Raw genomic sequence first — 20,697 nt, forward strand, 5'->3', positions numbered from 1 at the left:
TCGAGGGAGCCTCCTCTGCGACGGACCCAGGCCCCAGGCGGAGCCCCGACCCCGACGGTGACCCATCCCTTTCACCCAGGCAAGACGGCCAGGAGACAGGGGGCCCCCCGGTGGACATTCGGGACTTTAGCCGAGACCAAAGGGAGGACCCTACGCTCCGGTTTGCCTATGAACAGCTGGCACGGGTAGAGGGGAAGGTCGTGGAGGCCCAGCGGGCTACCCAATGGCCTAGATTTGAGCTTGACCAAGATCGTCTCTACCGTGTGGAGCGGGACCCTCAAACTCAAGAGGTCCGGACCCAACTCGTGGTTCCCCGCATTCATCGACGGGCGGTCCTAAAGCTAGCCCATGACATCCCAGCCGCAGGCCATTTAGGACCGGAGAAAACCGCAGCTAGGGTCCTGGCCAAGTTCTTCTGGCCCGGCATCCACCGCGAAGTGAAGGATTACTGTGGGTCATGCCCGGACTGCCAACGCGCTGCCCCGGCCGGGATCCGGAAGGCCCCCCTAGTTCCATTACCAACCGTGGGCGTTCCATTTGAACGAGTAGCGATGGACCTGGTCGGACCCTTCCCGAAAAGTCAGGCGGGCTACCAATACATCCTTGTCTTGATGGACTATGCCACCCGCTTCCCTGAGGCTGTCCCCTTAAGGAGTATCACTGCCCGCACTATTGCGGCAGAGCTCGTGAAGATCTTTGCCAGGGTAGGCCTCCCTCGGGAGTTACTTACTGACCAAGGGACCAACTTCACATCTAAGTTGTTCCGTCAGGTATGTGCCCTGCTGGGGATTAAGAAGCTGCAGGCCTCAGTCTACCATCCCCAGACGGATGGGTTAGTCGAACGTTTTAATCGAACCCTGAAAGGAATGTTGCGACGCTTCCCCACCCAGGACCTCCGTCAGTGGGATCAACTACTTCCCCCTTTACTACTGGCGATTCGGGAAGTTCCACAGGCCTCCACGAAGTTCTCTCCATTTGAGCTCCTCTATGGGCGACGGCCCCGCGGAGTGATGGATCTCCTGAGAGAAACTTGGGAACATACACCATCCTCAACGCAGGGCCTTTTACAATACGTCTTGCAGCTGCAGGAACGGTTGGCCCGGGCGGGTGAACTCGCGAGGGAAAACTTAAACACGGCCCAAAGGGGCCAGGAGCAGCAATATAATCGGGGCACCCAGGTCCGATTATTTGCCCCCGGGGACCGAGTTCTCCTCCTGCTCCCCTCGGAGGAATCAAAGCTTTTTGCCCGCTGGCAGGGCCCATATGAAGTCCTTCGCCAAGTGGGGCCTGTCAATTATGAAATCCGGCAGCCTGATCACCGGAAGGGGAAGCAGATCTATCACGTGAATCTTTTAAAACCCTGGCGGGAACGGGAAGGACTACTAATTGCCCCATACCCACCTGAACCAGACCTTGGACCACAACCCCCCGAAGAGTCTGATAATGGGGAACCCCAGCTAGCCGAGACGCTCACGGCTGAGCAGCGGGAACAGGCCCTCTGCCTAGTGAAGGCATTCCCCAGGACCTTCACCACGAAGCCCGGACAGACTACGCTTGCCTACCATGCAATCCAGACCGACCCCGGGGTGGTGGTCCGAGAGACGACCCGGCCATTGCCTAGGCGAATGCGAGAGGCTGTGGAGGAGGAAGTCCAGGCCATGTTGGGATTGGGTGTTATCGAGCATTCCCAGAGCGAATGGCGGAGCCCTGTCGTCCTGGTTCCGAAGCCAGATGGGAGCCGGCGGTTTTGTATTGACTTTCGAAGAGTCAATGCCATTTCAAAGTTTGATGCGTATCCAATGCCCCGCGTCGATGAGCTCCTTGACCGGCTTGGAGAAGCCTGCTACATCACCACCTTAGATCTCACCAAGGGGTACTGGCAGATCCCCTTGGAACCCCAATCCAAGGAGAAGACTGCGTTCGCCACCCCGTCAGGTTTGTACCAGTTTACTCGGATGCCTTTCGGCCTCCATGGGGCCCCAGCAACCTTCCAGCGCTTGATGGATCGGGTTTTGCAACCTCACACCAAGTACGCCGCCGCCTACCTGGATGATGTGGTCATCTATGGCAGCAACTGGGAGGAACATCTCAACCAAGTGGCGGCTGTCCTCCGGGACCTCCGCGCCGCCGGCCTCACAGCCAATCCTAAGAAATGCCGAATCGGGCGCGAAGAAACCACTTATCTGGGGTACACCCTGGGGCGGGGACAGGTACGCCCCCTCATCGGGAAGGTTCAAGCCCTCCAGGAATGTCAGGCGCCAACCACGAAGAGGCAGGTGCGTCAATTCTTGGGCCTAGCCGGCTATTACCGGCGGTTCGTACCCCACTTTGCAACCATTACGGCCCCTCTGACAGAACTCCTGACCAAAGATAGCCCCCGTAGAGTGTGCTGGTCTGACGACTGCGAGAGGGCCTTTCAAACTGTCAAAGACCGCCTGTCTAGCGAGCCCGTTCTCTTCAGCCCGGACTTCGATCGGGACTTCATTGTCCAGACCGATGCCTCCGGCGTGGGGCTTGGGGCGGTCCTCTCACAGGAGGTGGACGGGGAGGAGCATCCTATTGTTTACATCAGTCGGAAACTGTTCCCCCGGGAGCGGAACTACTCCATCCTGGAGAAGGAGGCCCTAGCTGTTAAGTGGGCGGTTGATGCTCTCCGCTACTACCTCCTCGGGGCCCCCTTTATACTGGTTACGGATCATGCACCCCTGAAGTGGCTCAACAAGATGAAGGACGCGAATGCCCGCCTGCAGCGGTGGTATCTTACACTACAAACCTACGCCTTCACGATCCACCATCGGGCGGGACGGGACAACGCCAACGCGGACTTTTTCTCCCGTCTGGGGGAGGCTGAGGACGCCAGCTCCGAGGTTCGGGAGCTGGATTTGAGGGGTGGGGTATGTAGGGAGCCAGGGTGGCTTCCCTCCGACCCTGAGGGTAAAGTGCCTTTCCCTCAGCCTGAGTGGGCGGGGCCAGCCCAAGCTCGCTCCACCCCCCGGAAGGGGAGGGGTGGAACAGGAAGTATAAAGGGCGGGGCCCTTAGCTCAGTTAGGGCAGCACCAGGGAGGGAGGCAGACGCAGACCGCGGGCTGCTCCCTTCAGAGCCTGCTGCCACACCAGGGGAGGCCCTGGACCTGTGGAAACCTCACCTGGAGGACGGACTGGGGCTGCCAGGACTGCCTGCTGCCGAGTACCCAGAGGAACTGGAGGAGCCGGAGGGGGAGCGGGAGCTGCCAGCAGCCGAGTACCCAGAGGAGCTGGGGGAGCCTGAGCCTGAGGGGGAGCCGGAGCTGCCAGCAGCGGACTACCCCGACGCACTCACGGGACCAGAGGGATTCGGGCGAGCAATCGGGTAGGAAGTAGCCCAGGGACAGAGCTGCACAGTGGTGAGTCTATGTAGCGGGACGACCCCGCTGACCCAGTGGTGGGACCCTCGTTCTGCCACTGTCAGGGCCCTGGGCTGGAGCGCAGTGGTGTAGGGTGGGCCTGCGCTCCCCTACCCGGCAGAGCCACGCCGGGACCGTTGCCGGCGCTCCCCTGCCTGAGGGGCGCGCTACTGACCTTTGCCGGCGCTCCCCTGCCTGAGGGGCGCGCTACTGACCTTTGCCGGCGCTCCCCTGCCTGAGGGGCGCGCTACTGACCGTTGCCGGCGCTCCCCTGCCTGAGGGGCGCGCTACTGACCGTTGCCGGCGCTCCCCTGCCTGAGGGGCGCGCTACTGACCGTTGCCGGCGCTCCCCTGCCTGAGGGGCGCGCTACTGACCGTTGCCGGCGCTCCCCTGCCTGAGGGGCGCGCTACTGACCTTAGCCGGCGCTCCCCTGCCTGAGGGGCGCGCTACTGACCTTAGCCGGCGCTCCCCTGCCTGAGGGGCGCGCTACTGACCGTTGCCGGCGCTCCCCTGCCTGAGGGGCGCGCTACTGACCGTTGCCGGCGCTCCCCTGCCTGAGGGGCGCGCTACTGACCGTTGCCGGCGCTCCCCTGCCTGAGGGGCGCGCTACTGACCTTAGCCGGCGCTCCCCTGCCTGAGGGGCGCGCTACTGACCTTAGCCGGCGCTCCCCTGCCTGAGGGGCGCGCTACTGACCGTTGCCGGCGCTCCCCTGCCTGAGGGGCGCGCTACTGACCGTTGCCGGCGCTCCCCTGCCTGAGGGGCGCGCTACTGACCGTTGCCGGCGCTCCCCTGCCTGAGGGGCGCGCTACTGACCGTTGCCGGCGCTCCCCAGCCTGAGGGGCGCGCTACTGACCGTTGCCGGCGCTCCCCAGCCTGAGGGGCGCGCTACTGACCGTTGCCGGCGCTCCCCTGCCTGAGGGGCGCGCTACTGACCGTTGCCGGCGCTCCCCTGCCTGAGGGGCGCGCTACTGACCGTTGCCGGCGCTCCCCTGCCTGAGGGGCGCGCTACAGACTCTGGCTGGCGGCCGCCCCGCCGCTAATTCCCCGCTGACGGAGGCGTGACCCAGGCCGGCCAGTGACCTCGTAGCTCCCCACCGCCCCCTAGCGGGTAGGTGGGCCGACACCGATCACACCCCCCATATAATATCCTCACGACCCCGTGAGGGGTCCAGACCCCCAGTTTGAGAACCCCTGAGATAGTTGATGTCTCCGGTAAATTTGTGCAATTGGCCACATTCTAGCTCCTCTTGTTCACACCTGCGAGGAGGGCACCAGAGGGTGTGAAACAAGCAGTAGCTCTTGGAATGATTGGGATTTGGAGGACTATGTGTTGTGTGTGGGTGTGGGGGGGGCTTTGATTCCATCTGAATTACCCCAGAGGCAGAAAGACAAGGCTCTGCTGTCTTTGCATTTTTGCCTCCTAAAGGAACTGGGCTACAGTGTGTTTAAGAGCAGCTGCTGTGATGGTAGAACCAACCGGAAGGGAAAGAGTTCCTCCTGCCTGGTCATTGCAGGAAATGTAGCAAAAGCTGCTAGTGCTCCAAGGGACAGACAGGACAGGCCGGCTTTGCTGAGGTAAAGGTGACTCTTACAGACTGCCATGAATTCACAGCTGAGATACCAGGAAGCACTAGGACAATTCTGGCTCCAGCTGTGCTGAAACGTCTGGTCTAGAAGACTGACAAGATGAAGTAGGTAGGTGGAGCAAACACACAGAGGGATGCTTTGACTCGCTGGCTGTGGACAGCATTTGACTGAGACACTTGGCACATGCGTTAGCTGCCAATACTGGTACAAGACGTTGGTGCAGCGGTACTGAACAACAGACACATCCAAAGGTCCCTGCTACGGCTGTCATTCACACCATTTGCCATTTCACGTGCTCCTGCTACATATCCCTGGGCAGAATCCTGCACGATGTGCCAGGAATCCAGTGATACCTGGGGGCATACTGTGTAGTATGGAAGGCACTTGAAGAAGGGTTTTCAGTGACTGAGAACCAAGGCATGTGTCTTCAGGAAAATGAATGTGAGTTCTTCATGTTACCCGTGGAATCTGAAAGACATCACAATAATGCTTGTCGCCTGTGCACATCACCTACAGCAGAAGAGTCTCTCTTAATGCTCCAGCACCACAAACAGGTTTTTGCCTAACCTAGCAACAGGTAATCCTCTCTGACCCATTGAATATCAAACCAAATCAGTTAGCACAGCAAATTCCGATTGTGCCTCCAGAGAAAAAATTAATTCTTGCCCTTGTCAACAATTATCAACGTCTGGTTGATAGAGATAACTGTGTTGCTATAAAATCTACTTGGTCTCTGTAAGGCATTTCAGGTAGAACCACGTGACATTCTGAATAAAAACTAGCACTATACAAAGGCCATATGGCATATATTCAGTGAATTAAAAGCTGGCTAACTGACAGATCCCAAAACATAGTTTTGAATAGAGAATCAGTGCGTGCATTTCGAGTCGGGTCCCACAGTACTAGGCTTGAAGGTATTAAATATTTTATCAATGATGTGGAAGAAAGTATATGATCATTACTGGTAAATGAGATGACACAGAGATTGGGCAGGTGGTAAATAATGATGAAGACAAGTCACTGTTACAGAGCAAACTGGACTGCATTGGTAAACTAGGTGCATACAACATAGAAACGGAGGAATATACGGCTGGAAGGGACATGGAGAAGCCACCTAGTCCAGCCCCCTGGGCTGAAGCTGGACCAAATATATCTAGACCATCCCTGACAAGTGTCTGTCTAACCCGTTCTTAAAAAACCTCCAATGAAGGGGATTCCAAATCTCCCTTGGAAGCTTATTCCAGAACTTAACTATCCTTGTAGTTAGAATTATTTTCTTAATATCTAACAAATTTCCATTGCTGCAGACTAGGCCCGTTACTTCTTGTCCTACCTTCAGTGGATATGGTGAACAATTGATCACCATTCTCTTTATAACAGCCACTGCAGACAAGAAATTATCACATGTTCATACACACTGGAAGCATAAAATCAGAAAACCTACCTGGAGATCAGGCAAGAAACCCAAAACAGCCATAAAAAAATTGGATGACAGCTATCCAGCACAAAAATGAAAAGCATAAAAAGGAGTGAAAAACACTCAAAGATCACAAAATCAAAATCACAAAATAACAAAATTGAAAAATTAATTTTGAGTCAACTGAAACATTTTGGTCAATTCAAAACAATTTTTAGAAGGCTACGGAGTTGTTGCTGTACCTGTGAGGCCTGTCAAGCCTGAAGATGGGGGGTCCCTAAAAGGGAGGATCCCTGCTCAGTGCAGGGGGGCCCTCTGAAGGAGCAGGACTGCAACACAGAGCCCTTTGGCCCCTGGAAGCAGGGATTGCAGACCAGGGGAAAGGTTTGAGAGCCTTGTCCACCTAGGCCCCCTCAGAAAGGAGAAGTGCCAGGTTGTTTCTTTCTTTGGCTTCCCCAAGGTCTCAGACGATGCTTTTTGTGGGCTGCAGAAGCATGCTGACTTTTTGTTGGCACAAAAGGGGGCTGATGCCTTGAACAAAACAGCTGTGGGGCGGTGCCCTGGACTCTGAGACAGGAGCAGTGGCCACCCTTTCCCTGAGGGGTGCTCGAGACGTATATAGTCTCTCTATAGAGACGTAGATAGAGGTAGTGCTATTTGGTTAACAGTGTATTTGTTCCAATATATTGACAATACTCAGAAATGGGAGGTGATGGTACCTGAATACACTTTTGCATAAATCCAGCTTTATTGAGATAATATCTTAAATGTGTACAACTTGCCCTTTCACCATTCAGAGAAACCAGAAAGAGAATCAATGATCTGTATGATAAAGAAATGGAAGAATCACAAAACTAGGTGGCAGCAGGAGACCAATCGCCTGTTGATGGACCAGGCTGCTCAAGACCGTACTATGTTGCAGGAACTGGTAAACCAAGTGAAGGCCCTTACGGAGATGAACCACGGCCATGATGGAACGCGGCACATACGGGCCAGCAATTGGCTGCAGAAAATGACATGGGAGGATGATGTAGAGACATATCTCCTGGCCTTTGAGAGGACAGCCCTACAGGAGGCCTGGCCTCGAGATCAGTGGTCTGGCAACCTCGCCCCATTCCTGTGTGGGGAGGCCCGAAGTCCTACTATGATCTGCCTGAAGAGGCTGCAGCAGACTACCCCCAGCTGAAAGCAGAGATCCTGGCCAGATCTGGGGTAACAACCACAGTGCGGACCCAGCAGTATCATGAGTGGAGGTACCAGGAAGACAAAACCCCGCGGTCCCAATTGTATGACCTCATCCATCTCGCACGAAAGTGGCTGCAAACTGAGTCCCGGAGTCCAGAAGAGATACTAGAGATTCTGGTCATCGACCGATACATGAGGGGACTACCGCCAGACCTTCGCACATGGGTAAGCCAGAACGAACCCTCCACCTATGACGAGATTGTGGCAATGGTAGAGAGGCAAAGGACGGCAAGGGAACTGACCCAACCAGATAAGGAAGAGGCACCCGGGTTAAACTAGCAGCACCAGGCCCTAGAGTTCAAGTGACTGGGCCACCAGGAGGGCCCAGGTGGAAAAAGAGAGGGGCTGAAGGCCCACCGGAGGCCATAAAGAGTCGGAGCACTGAGGGGGAAGAAGATTGTGATGTTAGACTTCCCAAACCAAGAGACCGGGGAACACCCAGAGTTCCATACAGATGTTAGGCCTGCGGGGAGTGGGGACACATAGCTGCACAGTGTCCCAATGCTTAGGAGCCTATGCAGTGTAACCTGGGGAACTGGGCAGACCCATGCTCCCCCTAATCCACCTTGTGGGGGTCTCACTAACCCCACATATGTACACCAGACCAGTGAAACTAAATGGGGTAGAGACCACGGCACTGGTTGATTCGGGGAGTGCTATCACGCTTATCTCAGGGAGGTTTGTGAAGTGTAGTCAGTTGCTGCAGGCTAAACGTATGGGGATAACCTGTGTCCATGGGGCAGTTCGTTACTACCCCACCATCCCAGTAAAAATCGAGATCCAAGGGAACACTACTGAGGTAGCAGCAGGTGTAGTCCCTATACTCCCATACCCAGTGCTCAGAGGGAGGGACTTCCCAGGGTTTGGAGACTTACTCCCAGTAGGGGGATTGGAGAAAGATGGGGACCCTAAAATTTGTGAGGCATCCACAGTGGACTGTCAACCTCCAATCTTCTCTGAAATATCCCCAGATTTGTTCTCCACTCCCAGACAGGTAGAAAGACGAAAAGGGAAAGAAGGGCAGCTAAGGCCTTGGGAACCCGAATATTGACCCAAAGCCACAGGGTTGCTCTCATAGGTAGGCGGACCCGAGCAGCTGAACAGGAGGCCGCCCAGGAGAGAGAAGCACCCAAGTCTGACCCCCACCCTAATGCCTCTGAACCAGTAGAAGCAACAGAGATTGGCCCCCTAGATCTCGGGCAGATTAGCCCCGGGAGAGGAAATTTTGGACGGGACCAGGCTGAAGACCCAAGGTATGACAACATTAGGAAAGAAGTGACCAAAATAGATGGGGTTCCCATGGAAGGAAAAACCCAAGGACCTGGACCCTACTTCATAATGAAGAAGGATCTCTTATACCGGGTCGCCCCAGTACAGGGGCAGAAGGGACAGCAGATCCTAGTACCTCAAAAACACCAGAATGCTGTATTAAGCCTTGCCCATAGTCATCTTTTTGGGGGGCATTTGGGGGTAGAAAAGACCCTGGCACAGGTCCTATGACGATTTTTCTGGCCCGGAGTACAGGAAGAAGTGAGGAGGTACTGTGTGTCCTGTCCAGAGTGTCAGCTGCACAGTCCCTGTCCCCACTTGAGGGCACCTTTAGTACCCCTTCCCATCATAGAGGTCCCCTTTGAGCGAATAGCCATGGACCTAGTGTGACCCCTGGAGAAGACGGCTCGGGGTCACCAATATATACTTGTTGTTTTGGACTATGCTACTCACTACCCAGAAGCCGTCCCCCTGCGGAACACGACCTCTAAAACAATAGCCAAAGAACTGGTGGGGATCTTTGCCCGAGTGGGGCTACCGAAGGAGATACTAACAGATCAAGGAACTCCATTTATGTCGAAGCTAATGAAGGACCTCTGCACGCTGCTCCATATACATACCCTGAGAACTTCAGTCTATCATCCGCAGACTGATGGGCTGGTAGAAAGGTTTAACCGAACCCTCAAGGCTATGATAAGGAAGGTGGTAAGTCGGGACGGGAAGGACTGGGACACCCTACTGCCTTACCTTATGTTCGCTATCCGGGAGGTACCTCAGGCCTCAACTGGGTTTTCCCCCTTCGAGTTACTATACGGGCGCCACCCCCGTGGCATACTAGATATCGCCAAAGAGATCTGGGAAGAGGAACCCAGTGAGGGGAGAAATATAATAGAGCATGTAATGCAGATGCGAGACCGGATAGCCTGGGTCACCCCTATTGTACGGGAACATTTGGAGAAGGCCCAGGAGGCCCAGCGAACCCATTACAATCGCCAGGCAAAAGTGCGACAGTTCCAACCAGGGGATCGGGTTATGGTGTTGGTACCCACGGCAGAAAGCAAGCTTCTGGCCCAATGGCAGGGGCCCTATGAGGTGGTTGAACCCGTGGGGGGAAGTAACCTACAAGGTGCGGCAGCCAGGACGCAGAAAACAAGAACAGATTTATCACGTTAACCTTCTGAAACCCTTGCATGCACAAGAGGCATGCACAACGGTCCAAAAAGACCTAACCCAGGAAAACAAGCCTTCCAAACAGGTGAGGGTGTCTCCCGATTTAACACCAGACCAGAAGAATGAGGTGTCTGAGATGATCTTCCGGAACCAAGATGTGTTCTCGACAAAACCGGGTCGAACAACCGAGACATATCACCACATCGTCACGAACCCTGGGGCCAGAGTAACAATGAGGCCCTACAGGGTGCCAGCAGCTAAAAGGGAGGAAATAAAAGCAGAAGTAAAAAAGATGCTGGAGTTGGGGATCATCAAAGAATCCCAAAGTCAGTGGTCCAGTCCAATCGTGCTGGTGCCCAAACCTGATGGCAGCACAAGGTTTTGCAATGACTTCCGGCAACTAAACGAGGTATCCCAATTCGACGCGTACCCCATACCGCGCATAGATGAGTTAGTGGACCGTCTGGGCAATGCCCGGTACTTGACTACCCTAGACTTGACAAAGGGGTACTGGCAAATTCCCCTTGCCAAAGACGCAAAGGAAAAGACTGCGTTCTCTACACCAGAGGGTCTTATTCAATATACTGTCCTCCCTTTTGGACTACATGGGGCCCCAGCTATCTTTCAGCGCCTCATGGATAAGCTACTACACCCCCATAATCATTATGCTGCTGCCTACCTGAACGATGTGGTTATTCATACCCCAGACTGGGAAACCCACCTCGAAGGTGGAGGCAGTCCTCGATACCTTTAGGCGAGCTGGCCTTACAGCTAACCCTGCTAAGTGTGCTGTAGGGTTTACGGAGGCCAAATATCTTGGCTACATTGTGGGAAAAGGTCTGGTAAAACCCCAAGTGAACAAGTTAGAGGCCATCCAAAATTGGCCCCGACCACATCGCAAGAAACAAGTCCGGGCATTCCTAGGTGTGGTGGGGTATTACCGACGATTTATCCCCCACTTTGCCACAAGGGCAAGCCCCCTGACAGACCTACTGAAAGCCCACGGACCTGATCTGGTGAGATGGTCTGACGGAGCAGAGAGAGCGTTCACAGACCTACAGACTGCCCTCTGCAGTAACCCCGTACTGATAGCCCCAGATTTTACCAAGGAATTTATCCTGCAGACAGATGCATCGGAAGTAGGGTTAGGGGCCGTTCTATCACAGATGGTTGGGGAAGAGGAACATCCAGTTCTCTACCTCAGTTGGAAACTCCTTCCGAGGGAACAAAAATATGCTGTGGTGGAGAGAGAGTGCCTCGCTGTAAAATGGGCCATGGAAACATTGCGCTACTACCTGCTCGGGCGCAGATTTGTCCTCGTGACCGACCATGCCCCTCTTCAATGGATGCAACGGAACAAGGAGAAGAACACTAGGGTGACCAGGTGGTTCTTATCCCTCCAACCTTTCCAGTTCCGTGTGCAACACAGAGCAGGGAGCCATCACGGCAATGCCGATGGCTTGTCACGTGTGCACTGTCTGGCGTCCCAAGCTGCCCAACCCCTTGGTGTTGAGCAGGGAGGAGGGATATGTGACAGACCCAAACAAGTGGGGTACAGAAGCCTTGTAGAAGGCAAATATACTGGCCATTGGATGAATAGTTTTCTGTTCTCTGAGTGACCAGAGCAGGGGCTGCACTCGAACAAGCAGGAACTTTCTTGAACCAATTTAAGGCAGGCAGGCTAATTAGGACACCTGGAGTCAATTAAGAAGAACCTGCTAGACTCAATTAAGGCAGGCTAATCAGGGCACCTGGGTTTAAAAAGGAGCTCACGTCAGTTTGTGGTGTGAGGATCTGGGAGCAAGAGGCACTAGGAGCTGAGAGTGAGAAGACGTACTGCTGGGAGATCCTTTTTTAAGAACATTATTGGATTTCTGTGTTTTAAGAGGTCTGTGCACGTTTTTCAGTTAGCTGGTGGCAGCAGCTGATTTCTTTTCCTTTTTTCAGTTCTTCCCCAGACAGGGGGGGAAGAGTTCGGGGGTACCCCACAGGAAGGAATTCCCAAGTGCGCCTTCCTGGGCTCTCAAAGGGGTGGCAGCATTTACCAATCCACGGCCAGGAGGATCTGTAACCTTGGGAGTTTAATACAAGCCTGGAGTGGCCAGTATTAATTTTTAGAGTCCTTGTGGACCCTCCCCCCTTCTGCACTCGAAGTGCCAGCGTGGGGAATCAGCCTTGACAGCATCCCAGCTGGGGAAGTTTCCCATTAGCCTGGCTCCCCAGACCCGGAGAGACCGGCCCAGGGCAGTATGCAAAGCCCAGTGATACTAACACCCACAGTGACTGTCCTGCAGCACGGGGCAAATGTCTCGGGCCCCAGAGCCTTGGTACCTCCTCTGCCCCCAAGAGGAGACTAACCAAAAATAATTCCCTGAAATTAGGTAAACAGCCCCATGACTTGCAAAAGCAAAGAAAATACAGGAGTTGGGTCACCATCTCCTTGTGCTTAGATCAGGGGGCTGGAGCCAGGACTCCTGGGTTCTAGCCCTATATTTGCTGCTTCCAGGGCAAATCACTGGGGGCAGTGAGGCTGTAGGAGTGCCAGGGGTTGTTGTGGGGTCACTCCCCGCAAAGGGAGAGGGTCGGGAAGGGGTTAATTCATGAAATCCAGAAATTGATTAAAGTTCCCAGCCGGACAGACAAGTCCCTGAGCTCCAGGAAGGGGTCTCGGGCCTGGGGGCTGCAGGTCCGACTAGAGCTAAGGGCGCTGCTGGGTCACTGTGTGTAGTGGGGGGCTGAGAGCCCCTGACCCGAACTGTGACCCCTTCACCTAGTGCCACCCGCCCCCAGCCCGGGGGTGCGGCCCCCCGAGTTCCAGCCTCCGAAGACACGGACCAGCTGACCCCAGAGAGGCGGGGCCAGAGACCGGCCGAGCTAATGGCGGCTCCGCCCATTACAGCCCCGGGGCCCAGGTCTCATCCCGCCCCCGCCCCGGCTCAGACATTCGGTTCCCCTTCGCCAGCCGGCCCAGCGGGTTCTGCCCAGCGACCGGTGACGGAGGCGGGGCTGCGCGCCGCTATTGGCGGGATGGTCCCCTCTCAGCCAATCCCTGCAGACCGGAGGCTCACACGGCCAGTAGCTGGGAGCTGGAGTCCGGTCTCAGCGCCCCGCGGGGTTCTCGGGTTGTGGGGCCGAGACCGGGCATGGCCCTGGCGCTGCGCCTGCTGCTGCTGGGGGCTGTAGCCCTGCCGGGGGGCCACTGCCGTGAGTATCGGGGGGAGACCCCGGGGAGGGGGAGCTGGGTGTGGGGGGGCAGTCGGGCTGGGGGGTGCAGGGAGGGGGGAGCTGGGTGTCGGGGGGCAGTCGGGCTGGGGGGTGCAGGGAGGGAGGAGCTGGGTGTGGGGGGCAGTCGGGCTGGGGGGTGCAGGGAGGGGGGAGCTGGGTGTGGGGGGGCAGCTGGGCTGGGGGGTGCAGGGAGGGGGAGCTGGGTGTGGGGGGGCAGTCGGGCTGCGGGGTGCAGGGAGGGGGGAGCTGGGTGTCGGGGGGCAGTCCGGCTGGGGGGCGCAGGGAGGGGGGAGCTGGGTGTCGGGGGGGCAGTTCTGGGCTCTGCATTCAGAGGTGTCAGGATAACCACACCGCTCCCCCCAGCACTGAGCGATCACTGACATGGAACGGTGACGTTGCTATAGTGACTGGGGGGGTCCTGGCCCCCTTGTGCCAGGTGCTGCCAGGGTCGCTGCTGGGACACTGTGTGTAGTGGGGTGCTGAGAGCCACTGAACTGTAACCCGTTCATCTAATGCCAACCTCACCCAGCCAGGGGGTGAGGCTTCGTTGGGGTCAGAGCACCCATGGGTGCTGCACACGCTGACAAGCCCGTCGCAGCCCCGTGAGGTGCTCAGACTGGGAAATCCCCGGGTCCAGGCGCTGCCCAGGGTGTTTCATTCCCCGCGTCTCAGGGCAGGGCGGAGCTTTCAGACAGGATTCTTCCTGTTTGCAGAGCTCAGGTTGAGGGAGAGGGAGTAAATTAGCGCCCCCCCCCCCCCCCCCCCCACCCATAGACCAGGGTTAAATGAAGGGAAAAGGCTTCTTGGATCTCTGACCTTTCATGGCTCCCAGAAGGTTCTTCACGCCGGGTTTCACCCCAGTGCCTGGAACTCCTGAGTGTGGTTTGTCCTTGGCTACGTACGGCTAAGTTGTGTCAGCACCAGTCCAGTTGTACTCACAGTCAGCAATGGCAATGGGTTGTATCTGTAGTGGAAGCAGGTCATTAGAGGTGTCATCCTAGAGAGGAGATGTTAACTCCCCTCTGTCTCTGGTGGTGTTTTAGCACCCCAGGGCGAGGGGAGAGTCTAGAACCCTGGATCTGTGATTAATCAGGTCTTAGTTTGGGTGCGAGCTCCCGTTGCAGAGCACAGAACAGCTGCTGCGTTTGTACTGTTAGGATCTCCCGTAGCTGCCGGATAAAGAGCTTCCGGATCCCAGTAGGATGAGGTGAGGAGAGGGGAAGGCACATCCTGCTTTTCCTGGCATGGACTTGAATTTCCCTTGTTCTCCATGAGGCAGCAGCTCAGACGCTGGGCAGCTCAGCAGCCCGTATTGATCCGGGTGAGGGTGCGGGGTGGATTTGGGGTTTGTTTAAAATGGCTTAAGGCACATTGGTGCCCTTGTGACACCTCAGTAACAGGTGTGGTTTGACCTAAACAGGGTTAGGCCCCAGTGCAGCCTGGCCCTACTGGGTCATAGAATCATAGAAGATAAGGGTTGGAAGAGGGGAAAAGGACACTGCCCAACTTACTTGGGGTTTGCAAGAAGGCTGGCTAACCTAGTGAGGAGGGCTTTAAACTAGGTTCGTTGGCCTGGGGTGGGGTAAGGAGACCAAAGCCCTGAGGGAAGTGGGATACCAGGAGGAAGCACGAGCAGGAGAGCACAAGAGAGGAGGACTCGTGGTTCACACTGAGAAAGCAGGACGATCAGCGAGTTATCTTAAGTGCCTATACACAAATGCAAGAAGCCTGGGAAACAAGCAGGGAGAACTGGAAGTCCTGGCACAGTCAAGGAATTATGATGTGATTGGAATAACAGAGACTTGGTGGGATAACTCACATGATTGGAGCACTGTCATGGATGGATATAAACTGTTCAGGAAGGACAGGCAGGGCAGAAAAGGTGGGGGAGTTGCGTTGTATGTAAGAGAGGAGTATGACTGCTCAGAGCTCCAGTATGAAACTGCAGAAAAACCTGGGAGTCTCTGGATTCAGTTTAGAAGTGTGAGCAACAAGGGTAATGTCAAGGGTGGGAGTCTGCTATAGACCACCAGACCAGGGGGATGAGGTGGATGAGGCTTTCTTCAGGCAACTACCAGAAGGTACTAGATCACAGGCCCTGGTTCTCATGTTGGACTTCAGTCACCCCGATATCTGCTGGGAGAGCAATACAGCAGTGCACAGACAATCCAGGAAGTTTTGGAAAGTGTAGGGGACAATTTCCTGGTGCAACTGCTGGAAGAACCAACTAGGGGCAGAGCTCTTCTTGACCTGCTGCTCACAAACAGGGAAGAATTAGTAGGGGAAGCAAAAGTGGATGGGAACCTGGGAGCAGTGACTATGAGATGGTCGAGTTCAGGATCCTGACACAAGGAAGAAAGGAGAGCAGCAGAATACAGACCCTGAACTTCAGAAAAGCAGACTTTGACTCCTTCAGGGAACTAATGGGCAAGGTCCCCTGGGAGACTAACATGAAGGGGAAAGGAATCCAGGAGAGCTGGCTATATTTTAAAGAATCCTTATTGAGGTTGCAGGAGCAAACCATCCCGATGTGCAGAAAGAATAGCAAATATGGCAGGCGACCAACTTGGCTTAACAGTGAAATCCTTGCTGATCTTAAACACAAAAAAGAAGCTTACAAGAAGTGGAAGATTGGACAAATGACCAGGGAGGAGTATAAAAATATTGCTCAGGCATGCAGGAGTGAAATCAGGAAGGCCAAATAACACTTGAGGTTGCAGATAGCAAGGGATGTTAAGAGTAACAAGAAGGGGTTTTTTTTTTTTTTTTACAGCTATGTTAGCAACAAGAAGAAGGTCAAGGAAAGTGACAGAGGATGTGGAAAAAGCTAATGTACTCAATGCTTTTTTTGCCTCTGTTTTCACGAACAAGGTCAGCTCCCAGACTACTGCACCAGGCAGCACGGTATGGGGAGGAGGTGATCAGCCCTCTGTGGAGAAAGAAGTGGTTCAGGACTATTTATAAAAGCTGGACGAGCACAAGTCCATGGGGCCGGATGCACCGCCTCCGAGGATGTTAAATGAGTTGGCTGATGTGATTGCAGAGTCATTGGCCATGATCTTTGAAAAATCATGGCAATCAGGGGAGGTCCCGGATGATTGGAAAAAGGCTAATGTAGTGCCCATCTTTAAAAAAGGCAAGATGGAGGATCCAGGGAACTACAGGCCAGTCAGCCTCACCTCAGTCCCTGGAAAAATCATGGAGCAGGTCCCTCAAGGAGTCAATTCTGAAGCACTTGGAGGAGAGGAAAGTGATCAGGAACAGTAGCATGGATTCGCCAAGGGCAAGTCATGCCTGACTAACCTAATTGCCTTCTATGATGAGTTAACTGGCTCTGTGGATGAGGGGAAAGCAATGGACATGTTATTCTTTGACTTTAGGAAAGCTTTTCATACAGTCTCCCACAGTATTCTTGCCAGCAAGTTAAAGAAGTATGGGCTGGATGAATGGACTGTAAGGTGAATAGAAAGCTGGCTAGATCATCGGGCTCAACAGTGATCAATGGCTCCATGTCTAGTTAGCGGCCAGTATCAAGCGGAGTGCCCCAAGGGTCGGTCCTGGAGCTGGTCTTGTTCAACATCTTCATTAATGATCTGGAGGATGGCATGGATTGCACCCTCAGCAAGTTTGCAGATGACACTAAACTGGGAGGAGTGGTAGATACGCTGGAGGTAGGAATAGGATACAGAAGGACCTTGACAAATTAGAGGATTGGGCCAAAGGAAATCTAATGAGGTTCAGCAAAGACAAGTGCAGAGTCCTGCACTTAGGACGGAAGAATCCCATGCACTGCTAGAGACTAGGGACCGATTTCCTACGCAGCAGTTCTGCGAAAAGGACCTAGGGGTTACAGTGGATGAGAAGCTGGATATGAGTCAACAGTGTGCCCTTGTTAGCTTTTTTGGCAACATCCTTTTGGGTTGTATAAGTAGGAGCATTGCCAGCAGATCGTGGGACATGATCATTCCCCTCTATTCGGCATTGGTGAGGCCTCATCTGGAGTACTGTGTCCATTTTGGGGCCCCACACTACAAGAAGTATGTGGAAAAATTGGACAGAGTCCAACGGAGGCCAACAAAAATGATAAGGGGGCTGGAGTACATGACTTATGGGGAGAGGCTAAGGGAACTGGGCTTATTTAGTCTGCAGAAGAGAAGAATGGGGGGGATTTGATAGCTGCTTTCAACTACCTGAAAGGGGGTTCCAAAGAGGATGGATCTAGACTGTTCTCAGTGGTAGCAGATGACCAAACAAGGAGCAATGGTCTCAAGTTGCAGTGGGGGAGGTCTTGTTTGGATATTAGGAAAAACTTTTTCACTAGTAGGGTGGTAAAGCACTAGAATGGGTTACCTGGGGAGCTGGTGGAATCTCCATCCTTAGAAGGTTTTTAAGGCCCTTCTTGACAAATCCCTGGCTGGGATGATTTAGTTGGTGTCGGTCCTTCTTTGAGCAGGGCATTGGACTAGATGACCTCCCAGGTCTCCTCAAACCCTAATCTTCTATGATTCTATGATCTTACAAAACTGGGTGACTGGGCAATAAAATGGTAGGTGAAATTCCGTGTGGATAAATGCAAAGTAATGCACATTTGAAAACATAATCCCAGTTTATACATATAAAGTGGTGGGATCTAAATTAGCTGTTACCACTCGAGAGATCTTGGAGTCATTGTGGATAGTTCTCTTAAAAACATGCATTCAATGTGGAGTTTCAGAGGGGTAGCCATGTTAGTTTGTTTCTGCAAAAACAGGGGGGAGTCCCATGGCACCTTAAAGACTAACAAATTTATTTGGGCATAAGTTTTCGTGGGCTGGAACCCACTTTGTCAGATGCATACACGAAAGCTTAGTCTTAAGGTACCACAGGACTCCTCGTTTTTTTCAATGCGCAGTGGCAATCAAATAAGCTAACAGAATGTTGAGAATCATTAGGAAAGTGATTGATAGAAAGACAGAAAATATCATATTGCCTCTATATAAATCCATGGTATGCCCACATCTTGAATACTGCATGCAGATGTAGTCATTCCATCAGAAAAAAGAAATATTGGAAAAAGTACAGAAAAGGGGAACAAAAATGGTTAGGGGTATGGAATGGCTGCTGCATGAGGAGAGATTAATAAGACTGGAACTTTTCAGCTTGGAAAAGAGATGACTGGGGGTGATATAATGAAAGTCTATTTTTCCACAGAGGTTGTGGAAGTCATGGGATCTGTGACTTCCAACAAACTCCATGACTTCAGAACACGGCGGCCGGAAGCTGTGCGGTCCCCCTGCCACCTGTAGCAGCCGGGAGCGGTGGGGCGGCCTCCGTGGGTTGTGGGGGAACCAACTGCTTCCAGTTGCTGTGGGTGGCAGGGAGACCCAGAGCTCTGAGTGGGCTGCAGTTGCCTAGCCCGTGGGTGGTGTGTGGGTCACGCAGCTGAGCTCCCCATTTTGCCATGGATATTTTTAGTAAAAGTCACGGATGGGTCACGGGCTTCCGTGAGCTTTTCTTCGTTGCCCAGGACCTGTCCAGGTCTTATACTACAAATATCCATGATAAAATCATAGTCTTAATCAAGACTGGTATGGAGAAAGTGAATACCGAAGTGTTGTTTACCCCTTCACATAACACAAGAACTAGGGGTCACCCAAATAAATTAATAGGCAGCAGGTCTTTAAAACAAACAAAAGGAAGTATTTCTTCACACAACACACAGTCAACCAGTGGAACTCCTTTCCAGAGGACGTTGTGAAGGTCAAGACTATAACACGATTCAAAAAAGATCTAGCTAAGTTTATGGAGGATAGGTCCACCAATGGCTATTGGTCAGGATGGGCAGGGATGCTGTCCCTAGCCTCTGTTTGCCAGAAGCTGGGAATGGGCGACAGAGGATGGATCACTTGATGATTCCCTGTTCTGTTTATTCCTTCTGGGGCACCAGGCATTGGCCACTGTCAGAAGACAGGAGACTGGGCTAGATGCGCCTTTGGTCTGACCCAGTCTGGCCGTTCTTATGTTCTGAATAACTTACAGTAAATTCTGTGCACAGCCGGTGTCCTGGCTCCCACCTGTAGCTTGGACACATTCCCCTGCCCACCTTGCCTTCCCCAGCTTCAGCTCCTGCATCTCCTCTCCCCCAGTCCTCCTGCCCCACTCTCTCCCGTAACACCCCCTTCCTTTTCCCCACACCGCACTCCAGCCCTGCCCCTCCTCCTGGGCCCCCTCTCCTGCCTCACACTCCCCTGTACCCCCAGTACACTGTCCCCATATGCTCCCGTACTCCTCACATGCTCCAGCCCCCCTGTACCTCCCTACCCCTTCCTCTCCTCACTCCCCCTCCAGCCCTGCCTCCCTTTCTCCTTCTACCCCACCGTCTCTTTCTCCCCGGTCAGGCCGTTCTGTGAGCCCTTCCCCAGATCTCCCTCCCACAGGAGCCCTCCTAAGGGATGGCGCTGCCTCTCGCATATTGCCAGGGGCTCCTGGCAGGGTCTGGTTCAGTCTGACTCTCCCCTCCCCCAATCTCCCCCCTCTGGCCTGCACTCCAGGCGCATTTTGGACACTGTGGTGTCAGAGCCTGCCCCGGGGCTGCCCTGGTACAGCCGTGTTGTGTATGTGGACGATCAGCTCACCTATGTCTACACCAGTGGGACGAAGAGGGCGGAGCCCTACACACTGTGGATGGCGCAGAACGAGGGTTCGGAGTTCTGGGACGAGGTGACCTGGTGGGGACAGCGCTTCCAGAAATGGTACAACGCGAGTCTGAACACCCTGAGTCAGCTCTACAACTGGACCGAGGGTGAGTGAAGGACACAACACGACCAAGGGATGCAGGGAAATGGGGTGGGGGTTGGGAGTGTGGTTGATGTAAGCAGGGTGAAGGGACACCGGGATGTGTGTTGGGGAGGGGACAGAGCCCAAAGGCGCATTTTCTCGCTGGAGTCAGTGTGAATGTGGGGGACAAAGGGATATGGGATGGGGGGAGGGGCTGCAGGATGGAGGGTCCATGCGAAAGAGATTTTTTGACACCCTCCAAAGTGGGACTCTCAGATTGTCCCCTCCCCAAACAGCCCAGACTTCTGCTACCAGTCCCACTTGCAGCTGCCTCTGCTGCCCTTCGGGGGGCCCCTTCCCACCCCCGCCCTTTTCCAGACATATATTTCCCAGACAGAGTGGCAGAGGTGCAAAAGCCAGAAGTTCCCAGCAGACCCGGCTAGTCCGACCTCCTGGTGATGCAGGCGAGAGAATCGCACCCAGCGATTTCTGGACAGGGGGGTTTGTTCCTCCTGGCTACAACAGTGACTCTGTCAGACCCTAGAGCTAGAACAGGGTTATGAGACGTCTTGTCTCAATTCCCAGATATCGAGTGATGGGGAACCCCAATATCGACAGCCCCAAGTGTTCAGACATCACGAGT

General features: G+C 54.2%; 1 long non-coding RNA gene across 1 annotated transcript; it reads left to right on the forward strand.

The window, feature by feature from the left end:
* Positions 1-13,038: 13,038 nt before the first annotated feature.
* LOC135979415 (uncharacterized) lies at positions 13,039-20,697 on the forward strand. The gene is made up of 3 exons (XR_010596733.1): positions 13,039-13,277; positions 16,072-20,079; positions 20,640-20,697. It is a non-coding gene; the product is annotated as an uncharacterized LOC135979415 (long non-coding RNA).

Source organism: Chrysemys picta, unplaced genomic scaffold (genome assembly GCF_011386835.1).
Source record: "Chrysemys picta bellii isolate R12L10 unplaced genomic scaffold, ASM1138683v2 scaf818, whole genome shotgun sequence".
NCBI classification, from domain to species: domain Eukaryota; kingdom Metazoa; phylum Chordata; order Testudines; family Emydidae; genus Chrysemys; species Chrysemys picta.